Source organism: Sinocyclocheilus rhinocerous, unplaced genomic scaffold (genome assembly GCF_001515625.1).
Source record: "Sinocyclocheilus rhinocerous isolate Xijiao unplaced genomic scaffold, SAMN03320098_v1.1 scaffold1351, whole genome shotgun sequence".
Classification (NCBI taxonomy): Eukaryota; Metazoa; Chordata; class Actinopteri; order Cypriniformes; family Cyprinidae; genus Sinocyclocheilus; species Sinocyclocheilus rhinocerous.
In genome coordinates this window covers 213,120-225,287 of record NW_015654494.1, presented here as the reverse complement: position 1 = coordinate 225,287, position 12,168 = coordinate 213,120, and positions in this window count along the sequence as shown.

Sequence of the window (12,168 nt, the reverse complement as noted above, 5' to 3'; positions counted from 1 at the left end):
AAATTTCTATTGCTCTGTTTTAAAAAATGTTATAAGAAATGTCAATAATTATCGATACCGAACGATATGAAACATATATCGTTGATACATTTTTTAGCTATATCGCCCAGCCCTATTTCAGCGGATTGTTTATTAAGCCATCAGTTAGTTTTTTATTCATTTCCGCCTCAGTTATGTGGGGCTAAAATAGCGGGTCGTCTTCAAAATGACAATAAGACGATAGAATATAATTCAATTTTCCTGCTGTATAAAAATGAAATGCTGGTTGATGTAGAACTTGATCGTAAACATGTAATGCATATTAAAAATATTCCACGCTTCACCACGAAAGATGTGTTGATTTGGTTTTACTCATTTCACAATGTTCCCAAAAGGAAAGATGATATAAAATGCCCAATAATAGCATTTCATAGTATTTGAAATGCTAATCCATACTGTTTTCACATATTAATTTGACGATGTACAGTATGTAAGCTCGAATTCTATTCTGAACAAGTTAGCTCGTTGGCTAACCTTTAACCTTTTAACTCTTTTGGCGTTCTTAAAGTTTTCTTAGTAGTATTTTCTGTAAATTATTTGACCTTAGCACATGAGGCTATACTGCTCTGATTGAATATAAAACAGGAAAATACAAGCTACTCGAATTAAAGACGTTTAAGTATTAGCTGGTTAAGCTAACCTTTAAAAAAAAAGCAGTTAAATATACAAGCTACTGCCATGAAGTAGCTACTCAATTTAAAGTAGTTTAATGTTAAGCCAGTTTTTTGCTAGTAGTGTAGCTAACTGCTTTTTAAAAGAGCAACTTAAACTATTGGAAAGGACATAGACTCAATTCAAAGTCGTTTAAAGTTAAGCTACTCTTTTAAAAAGCACTTCGCTATGCCACAAGCTACAAGCAAAAACTAGCTAAGTGCAATGAAGATAGCCACTCAATTTAGTTGTTTAAAGTTTACATACTCTTGTTAAGCTACTAGCTAACTGCAATGAAATAGCTACAAACAAATACTAGCTAACTGCATTGAAAGTACATAGCTAGTCAATTTAATGTGGTACAATTAGTTACACTACATGCTACTAACAAAAACTTGCTAACTGCAATGAAATAGCTACAAAAACTGGTTAACCACATTGAATAGCTACTCAATTTAAATTAGTTTAAAAGGTAGCAAAGCAGTTAGCTACACTACAAGCTATTAGAAAAACTAGCTAACTGCAATGACGATAGCTACTAAATTTAAGTTTTAAATTGTAGCTATTTAAGCTACCCTTTTGTAAAAAGCAGTTGACCAGACTACAAGCTACTAGAAAAACTAGCAAACTTCACACAGCAACTAACGCAAACTAGCTAACTGCAATTAAGTCGATTTTATTTGTAGCATTATTGCAGTTAGCTAGTCGTTTGTACTGTTATTAAATGGTAGCTTGACTGTTAAAACCACGTTAAATCAAGTACCTTGTAATTTAGCAGGTTATAATTTTAGTTTTTAAGACTTGCGACAGAAAACTAATGTCTCTGCTAAGGGACGTTTATGTTAGCAGCTGGCTTACCTAACACATACAACTGCTAATTCAGTTTAGCAGCTAATTTTGCAGAACTGCTGGCAGTATTTGGACATTTTGGCTACACAGTGAGTGAGAAAATGCTGTTATGTAATGTGTTTCAGAGAATTGTTCTCTTCAGGTTTCTGTGGGCAGATGCTCGCCAACGTGCAACGCTCATCCATGAACATTGGCGCGCCGTTTTGACACGATCGGATTTATTGCCTGGGCTCTGGAAACGTGGAGGAAGCCTCATAAACAGGCCTTCCTATTTGTTCATCCATTCAGACGTCCCCATGACAAGCGCATATGTTTGGTGATGGATCTCCTCGGCTTGAGTAGACCGCTGAGGTGTGCACTTCTGCGTCCTGAAGTTTCCCTACATCTGCAGATGGATGGTCTGGATGTGCGGTTATGACCCATCACAGAGGCCTACAGAAAATACACAAAACCCAGCTCAGAACATAAGATGATATCCTAAAATATAAGACAATTCTGAGTTTTAATACTGGTTTAGCATACCGTTATGTATACTGTGACTAATACTACATACTGTTCTTGCGGTATGTAGTATGTATAGTATGTATACTGTGACCAACAATTTTTAAGCAAACTTCGTTTGAAAATGTGTTGAATATTGCCTGTACGATTAAATACTGGTTCTGAATAGCATACTACCATAGTATTAGTTCTACATACTACTTCTGCAGTATCCTGTCCTGAAAATTAACCATGGTTTTTACTACAAATGAAGCAAAAAAAAACATGGTTACTAGAGTTAAGCCATGGTAACCACAAATTAACCATGGTTTTGCTACACTAACCATAGTTTAAGTATTTGTAGTAAAATAGTGGTTATACAAATGGTAATCAATATACCAAAAAAAAAAAGCTACTGCACTTTTATGACAATAAAACCATTGGTAATTTTCGTAAGGGGTGACCTGCCATTTTTAAGCAGATTTTGTTTAACTAGACGTTGTCATAAATACAGTTGAAAGCTGTATGTTTTGATTCACAAAAGAACCGAGTCATTCGAGTCTTTCGTTCGGGACTCAAACTACACAGGCTGTGCCATAGATATGTATAGATGCCACATTCGACTGCTCCTGATACGTTGACAGGAACGGCCATCTTGGAACGGTCTATGTAAGATGCAACAGCTTTGGTTGTAAAAAAAAAAAACGCCTAAATTTAAATTCCTGAAGAAACTGGATAACCTTTCACAGGTAAGAATATGTTGGTTTGTGTTTTTAATATTAATTTAACTCAATATTACAGTTTTTTTTAAACAAAAGTACCTTTTAAATGCCTTTAGCTAACAGATTCTACCTATACATATCTATGGGCTGTTCTGTACAAGAAAAAAAAAAACGTTTTATAAGAGTCGGCTCTTAAGAATCAGTTGTTTGGGACGCGGTTTAGTTGTGAATCACTTAAAAGAATCGGATCAAATGCGCTGTGCGAGAGCTGCTAACGGAAAAGCCCTTACAGAAATTAACCATGTTTTTACTACAAATAAAGCCAAAAACCATGGTTACTATAGTTAAACCATGGTAACCACAAATTAACCATGGTTTTGCAACACTAACCATAGTTTAACCATGGTATTTGTAGTAAAACTGTGGTTATACAAATGGTAATCAATACGCCAAAAGAAACATGGTTTCATAGTGCGTGCCAACAAATTCCTAAACTAAAACGACCATTAAATAAGGCTAACATAAAATAAACACAATATAATATAGACTTTATTACAGAGTTTTGAAGGCATTCTCTTAATCAGATTTGAGTTTTGGGTGCATTGAAATATTTCAACTTCCACGACCAAACAGCACGTTTGGCGAGACCGACCGGATGTAATGTATTGTAATCAAAACTACAAGCTTGAAGTATTTTTCCACATGATAGGCCTATATCGTTTATTTTCTGTAGAATGGGTGGTTATGAATAATTAATTCCTATATAATCCTTTTATAATGGTGAAATGATTTACATTTATATATAAGCACTGCAAAAAAACTATATTTCTCCTCCAGATGTATTTTTTTGGTCATTTGTTCTGTGTGAATACATATTCATTCATTTGTTATTTATTCCCTCAATAAGCAGAGGGTAAATGCTCTTGCTGTGTCCGAAACGGTGCATTTTTAGCAGTTTAATGACTTTAATTAAGGTTTGATATTGTTTTAATGCAAAAATTCAAATATGAGGAAGCAGCTTTCAAAAGAACGGCTTTCACTGAAAATAATTACCCTTCATATACTCAAAACATCAAGTCCTGCCATTACAAGCATTATGCCGATGAAAATGTCTTAATTCTCTCTTCATCTTCATAGCGTTCCCCTACATGTCGATGCTCGTCCAGTGCCTCAATGGACCTTGCTTGATTTAATGGAACCTGGAGATTTGTCATAAAAATGAAGTCAATTATTATAAGGCGGGCGACGGCCAAGAGAGACCCTTCTGTAACTGTTTTCCCAACCTCCAGCCGTCTGATTTACACCCATAGATTAGCTGTCACTTCCACGGGGCAAACAAACGCCTGAGAGGGCGTAAGTAACTGCCCTGGGGGTAGATGGGAAGATATATATACGGCTGAAACGGGCATGCTCACTTCTATTTCCTGAGTCTTGTCGGTTTCTTGGATCAGGCTGTTCCTAGAGTCATCTAATCCAATCTCGGGATTCCTGAGGGATTTTCAGATGTTTTCCAGAATAATCTATATGCAACACAAAAATGCCTACCCATCACCTATAGTTGCTAACTTTAACTTTAAACTGCTTTAAATTGAGTCGCTATCATTGCAGTTATCTATTTTTTACTAGTAGCTTGCAGTGCTGCTATCTATACATCAATAGTGATTTGAATGATAAAGTTACCCTCTTTAACTTTATTTTGTTCTGCTGTTTTGTGCTCATCTGCTTCTCCCATCTGCTCTTTTTACATTGACTATCACTCTATATAGACTAATACAATCAGATACAACAATTTCTCAAATATTTATTCCACTGATAAATTGAACACTCACTTCAATGTTTGTTGTGACTGGATGCTTTCAACTGATTTCCTACTGAACCGTCAGCAACTGAACTGCAGTGGTTAAACTATTTCAAATATAGTGAATTAAGCTACAAACTCGATCGTAATACACAATGTTTCCATCCAACATGTATTGTGAGCTGCAGCTTGTCATATTAATGGAGTGTTTCACTAGTTAGCAGTAAACCGGTTACTTCACCTTGAATATATTCGTAGATTTGTGTTGGATGTTGTCATTGGAATGGGAATACTGTTATTTTATTTGTAAACATCATACCTTATTTAGCATTTTTCACTTATATAACTAGTGAGCTAAGCCAGTAGTAATACTGACAGTGTCGTATATAAACAGCTGAAGACGTGAAAAGCGGAGCAAGAGACAAACTGAATCAACTGAGTCATTTACGATGGAACCGCTGCGATTAATTCACTGATCATTCAGTTCAAGTGATTCACTAACAAAAACCTGATCAAAAGAGTCATTCATTTTCGAATTTTGACATCACTTGTAATGATTTTAAAAAGCACGTAGTGATGGGTGAAACAGAGCTTTTCGAAACTCCGATTCAGTTAAACCATTCTTTAGCAAAATGATAAACTGATTCAAAGCGCTCCACTCAGATTACGTATCATGAATCATTTGATTCAGATCGGGACTTCAAAACACGTATCGTGTATCATTTGATTCAAATCGGAACTTGGAGAGTGTTTAATCATTTCACAAACTGAATGATTTGCGATCCGAGCTCCGAAGTCCCGATCTGAAATGATGGTTCAAGAATCATTATTCAGATTGGGACTTCGGAGTGTGTGTAGCACGTAGTGATGGGTGAAACAGAGCTTTTCGAAACTCCGATTCAGTTAAACCATTCTTTAGCAAAATGATAAACTGATTCAAAGCGCTCCACTCAGATTACGTATCATGAATCATTTGATTCAGATCGGGACTTCAAATCACGTATCGTGTATCATTTGATTCAAAGCGGAACTTGGAGCGTGTTTAATCATTTCACAAACTGAATGATTTGCGATCCAAGCTCCGAAATCCCGATCTGAAATGATGGTTCAAGAATCATTTGATTTAGATCGGCACTTCGGTGCGGGTTCGCAAATCATTCAGATCGGGACTTCGGAGCGCGAATCATTTGATTCAGATCGGGAATTCGGAGCGTGGAGTGCGAATCATTTGATTTAGATCGGGACTTCGGTGCGGGTTCGCAAATCATTCAGATCGGGACTTCGGAGCGCGAATCATTTGATTCAGATCGGGAATTCGGAGCGTGGAGTGCGAATCATTTGATTTAGATCGGAACTTCAGAGTGAGTTTGCAAATCATTTTGTGAACTGAATGATCTGCGATCTGAGCTCTGAAGTCCCGATCTGAAATGATTCTCAAATAATTATTCCAGATCGGGACTTTGGAGCGCGGATCTCGAATCATCTTATTTAGGACTTCAGTGCGGGTTCATGAATCATTTTTCTTATTTCTTTTTTTTAATTAAACAGTAGAAAACATCAAACCATTACAGTTATAAAAAGAAAACAAAGAAAAAAGCAAGTAAGTATACACAAATACAAATCTCCTAAGAAATATTTGCCATGGTTTTAGTACAGTAAAAATATAGTAGGCCTAAACATGGTTAACAATTTTCTAACCAATTTTGTTTTTGTTTAACCACAGTTTGACCATTGCCATGCATTATACGACTGATAGACTGCAACGGCTGGAGTTAAAAATCATTATTTGTGTTCTACTGAAGAAACAAAGTCACCTACATCTTGGATGCCCTGGGGGTAAGCAGATAAACATCAAATTTTCATTTTTGGGTGAACTATCCCTTTAAGGCTGAAGTTGAATTTACACCAGCAGAAATCTCCCCCAGTCTCAAGCCCTGACAGAAACAAGTCGTCCTCCGCATTAAAGCCGTGACAAATTGCCATCCTGAAAGCCACTAACAGGAGAACCGCAGGCAGAGGACTTACTGATCAATAGAAACCGGATTTGCCATTGTTTTCGTTCTCCAAAGCACAGCTATAGATCCTCATAAAGAATCTGCCGCTGGGATGAGGCGATCGTTCATTTCATATTGGGCGAGGAGACGTCAACGCAGGCTCATGAGGCGATCGTATGTGGCTCCACAGTGGAGAATGTTTAAAAATACCTGTTGGTTTGCCGCTAATTTGCTGTCGTTGAGTAATCGCATGTCTCCTTGACCTTTGACCTAACAGCATATCTCTCCTCGACAAGACACATGATCATGCCATCGAAAACAATTATTTGCTTTCTGCAACATGCTAAGTGACTCACAAAATGGCCTAAAGGTCTAATAAATGAGCACTGGAGGGGGCTCATTAGCAAGCCACTAAATGAATGCCAATGCTGCGGCTTATTTGCATATGTAAATGAGCATGCCTGTGTGTGTGCGAGCGTATGTTCTTGACAGGTCTGTGAAGAGACTTTGGGTTCGTTTGGAACATGCAGTGTGCAGTATACAAACAAGCTTGACCTTCCATTTCTAGTATGAACAAAAGGCAAAAGATCTTGTTATTTAGCATTTTTTAATTCAATTATATACAAAAATGTCATTTTGGCTGGTCCAATCAAATACTGAGTGAAAAAAGACAGTTAAAATTATATTTAATATTGCTTCCAGTTCATTTGTCTCGCGGGAAATGTTCACAGTATACATACTACATACTGAAAGAATAATATGTAAGAATAGTATGTAAGAACTAAAAAAAATAGTATGGTAGAATGCAATTCTGAAGCATTTTTTAAAGTCAAAAGTCAAGATATTTTCAAACTAAATTTGCTTAAATATGGCAGGTCATATGTACTATACATATATACTACATACTAGGGCTGGGTTTTGACACAAATTTCACAATTTGATTAGATTTTGATTCACAAGCTTGCGATTCGATGCGATTCAATATATATATTATTTTGGATATATCAGGTACAGTACATGGCAAATTTTCTCAAGGAAAAAACAAATTCAGCTAATTCTGTAAAATATACAGAGTCAGTTGGTACAACATTACTATAATATTAAAGTTTAAAATTAACTGATTTGTATACAAACACTTAAATTACGCTCAATTAAGTTTTTATAATAATAAAGTTAACTTTACAATTACATAATTATATTTCTACTCCAATTCGTTTTTTTTTTTAAATATAAACAATTAAAAGGTGGCTGTCATAAAAGCATGACGGATTTATTAAAACATAAATAAAAAATTTAAGAACAGTAAAAATGATAATGGATATGTTATATGGTGCATATATTTGGCAAAATTCTCCTCTTTAGAGTTCATTTTTCTAACTGACTAACGAGTTACCGAATATGTAAATGTGACGTTATGTGGCATTGTTTACAAGCTGCTATATTGATGCATTTCCGCGGATGAAACACAGATTGAGTGATTACATGAGACAGGATACAGATTTCAGTAAGTTGTATTCTTTATTTTGACATACCATTGGGTGCTTATTTGTGTTTATTTTCTGGTGCAATGCTATTGCTAAGTGTGCTTCGCGCTGCCGCTTCTCTTGAACTGAGGCGCTACAGCGACATGTCACTCCACATTAAACAACACCAAAACACCATTAATTGTTTGAATATTGTAATAAAATTGACAGAATTTGAAATTTGAGACTTTGTTTCATATCAGGAGAAAGTGGCGTTCCAGCAGATGACGTAGGATGTACGTCATCGAGAAATTTATATTTTTTATCCAGCCCTACATACTACAAGAATAGTATGTAGCACTAGTCACAGTATACATAATAGTATAGTAGAATGCCATACTTAACAAGTATTTAAACATACAGTCAAAAGACAAGATATTTGTAAAGCCTTCACATTATGTGTTTTGTCAGTATTATTTTAGATCAATAATTTAGCATTCATTGCTTTTATAAATGGTGGCAACAGCCATATTATTTATGTTCAAAGACTTGACATGTACTATACAGTGCTTTGCCCTCCGTCACCCTAATTGAGGCTCACACTTGAGGCATCAATGTCAACAGGACTAGTCTTAATGTTAACTGAGTTTACTTGTGTCTGTAAATTTAGAGGGTGACGGATTGTGCAATGGCGCGTCTGTTGGGATAAATAGTCGCATTAGAGTTGCCGCAGCCCGAGATGAGCGTCGCTTACTGGCCTATGAAATCTGCAAGGTCCTGCTCTACATGATAAATGAGCTATAATCTGCCGTAAAGCATATTAAAGTCATATCGCATGATAGATAACAAGACGGAGAAGAGGAAAGGAACTAACCTTTTAATACGATTAAAAGAACGTTCTATAAACATATATGAACGTTTTGTCCTAATGTTTATATAATGTTAGTAAAAGTTGTGAGAACGTTATTCCCTGTTAGCTGGGTAGCCTAGGCAATTCAGTCAGACTGTAAAAGCTTCTGAAACACTTGTCAACACATTTTGAAAGGGTGAGGTTGTCAAATGTCTGAGTAAAATAAAATAACCAAGAAGAAAAAGATGATTGAGTTGTTTATAGTTCATTATTGCTCATAGCTTGCAAAGGAGGTGACCCAGAGGCGCCTTCCTCCTGTCAGCGTGGTCTGGTTCAGCCCTCATCATATGAACACAGAGCGATATGGATTATTATATGGATAAATTATTAGTCAGAATACAAGTCTGACTTGTGATTTTAGATTTCTGTAATTATTGTCCAGGAAAAACGACCAAATCTGTGGCTTTACTTTCCAGTTAACCTTTTAAAAGAAATGTATAACCCATATACCTTCATAAAAACTGTACATACATGTCTTGAGGAAAGGAGAGTGCTCTGAGACCTGTAAAGGTTAATGAGGTGCGTTTTGCGCTCGACGGAGACAGCGCTCGTCACGGAAGAAGGAGCATGTGGGGCCGGAGGGGGTGACGGTAATGACGCCCCACGGATCTCATTATCAGGGTTATTGATTCGATCGGCCCACCTGCTTTCGCCGCAACACTCCGACCGCTTTCTCTTTTTAACAGGCAACATGCTGCGAGAATTTCCTCTGAGGAACAGTCTGGTCCTTCAACGGCTCTCATTCTCTCTCACACACATACAGATGAGTAGCGAGGCGTCGCTCCTTCGTCGAAATCGCCGGCTGCGCCGTTCTCAAGCCCACCGGCCTCTGCTCACTCTAACTCTCTGGCCGTTCCTCACACTCAGACCGATGAGCTTTGTAAAAATCGACGCGTTTCAGAAAGGCGGGGCATAGAGGAGAAACAATAATGTACAGTATGTGGAAAATAATGTGTTTTTTTAACCTTAAACCGCATAAACACATTTCATTACACCAAATACACAAAATAATGTTATTTTTAGCAACATCATATGACCCCTTTAAGGCAGCATGTGTCATCTGACAAGGTGAGCTGGGTGAAATAACTTATATAAAATTGACAAAGCAGAACTTATTATAATATTATGTAGAATGAATTCAAAACCACCATGTAAAAATTTTAATAAAATTCTAAATAATATATTTACACAATGTTTGTGTGAAATAACCTATTTAATTTTACGCTTATTTTAATGTGCCATTATTAAAGCAGCTGTTATGGTGTGTGCACACCAAAAGCGAAGCAAATATTTGCATCGCATTAATCGCTCTAGGTTACTCGTGGGATGTTTTTCGGGCCACTCGTGCAGATAAAACCAAAGTCCCTTTCAAGGAAAGTCTGTTCACTCGGCCGCCATATTCGCAACGCCTCCGGGCAGCTCAAACAAGAACAAGTCCTATCTAAAGGTGCGTTCACACTTGTCATGTTTGGTTCGATTAAAACGAACCCTGGTGCGATTGCTCTGTTAGTGTGGTTCATTTTAGCATGTGTGAACGCTGCCATCCGAACCCTGGTGCGCACCAAACAAGCGGACCGAGACCGCAAAAAAATGGGTCTCGGTCCACTTCCAAACGAACTCTGGTGTGGTTCGAATGATATATGAACGCAACACGGACCAAATACTTCTAAACGAACCAAAAACAGGAAGTAATGACAAGATGCAATGCTATGCAACATGATTTGACGACGCGGTGTAACCAAAACAAAATGAGTAGAGGGCAAACGTGGAGCAACGATGAGGTAAAGTGCCTTTTATGAGCTCCTTGTGAGTTTGCAGGTGGTGAAAATAAAATTATATGTACACGCAAGAATGAGCGCGCTTAGTCCAGCAGACGGCATTAGGTGTGTTCGACTTAAAGCGGCGCTGAGCAGACCGATCGGTTAATGGGTGCTTTGATATCATACACCCGCAGCGCCGCTTTAAGTCTAACGCACCTTTTGTTTGAGGTTCAGGTTGTGAACGTATCACAATGCCTTTAGGTTCGCTGTCAAAAATGCCAATGTGAACGCTAAGCGGACCAGGACCAAATGAATCATTTTCCTTTTTGGTCCGGACCAAATGAACCAAACGAACCGAACTGCAAGTGTGAACGCACCCTAAATGAATGGGGAATCCTGAAATCTCAAAAACTGCCCTCTGAACTGGCGATTAAATTACATATGTCAAATCGGCAACAAAATCTGAAATGAACTTCCCCTTGAATGTTCTTATGCATAAATAGCATTTAAAAAGCTTATTTTTCAGGCTAGACCAGCTAATGCGCATGCGCAGTCATAACACGCTTAAAGGGGTCCTATGATGCTGCTAAAAAGAACATTATCTTGTGAATTTGGTGTAATGAAATGTGTTTATGCGGTTTAAGGTTAAAAAAACACATTATTTTCCACATACTGTACATTATTGTTTCTCCTCTATGCCCCGCCTTTCTGAAACGCGTCGATTTTTAGAAAGCTCATTGGTCTGAAAAAGCGAGGTGTGCTCTGATTGGCCAGCTATCCAGTGCGTTGTGATTGGCCGAATACCTCAAGCGTGAGACGGAAATCAGATAAAAAAATAAAACATTTTAGAAGAGAACTCAACATCACAATTGTCTGAACCAATGAGCATGAAGCTGTGTAGTCAGCCAGGCGTTTCCCATCATGCTTTTGGTCAGCGCAGTCGGTGGAGAGCAACTGCGCTGGACTGCGCAATCCGACACAGCCGCCTCGCCTTCGCGAGAGTTTTTTGGCACACGTCAGCGTGACATCAGAGCAAGTCAGACGTAACTCGGACACTTTTCTAACCGGCATGCATCTCACGGTGATCACCGGTGATCGGTTCTGAGCAGATTTTGCTCATCTCAAATAAGCCTAATGTTATTTGTGTGTCGCGCAAGATGATGCGAGTGTGACAGAAGTGATGCGAAAGTCATATTCTGGCGAGACGCGGGAATTTATTTGGCGTACATTGTTTGTTAACACACATATATATATATATATATATATAGATGCCTTATTAGCGGCTGGTTCTATGGGCCGCTAAATGTAATGTAAAAATGTAAAAATTAGACCATTTAAATAAACTTACTGGACATTTTTAATGTTCAGGGAACATTCAGGTGTAACTTTTCATAACTTAGCACAACATTGTTAGAACATATTTTTGTTAGCTGGGGTTGCGATATTACAATTTCCATATACCGTGATACTCCAAGGGTATTTTAGTCTTATTATGGTATATA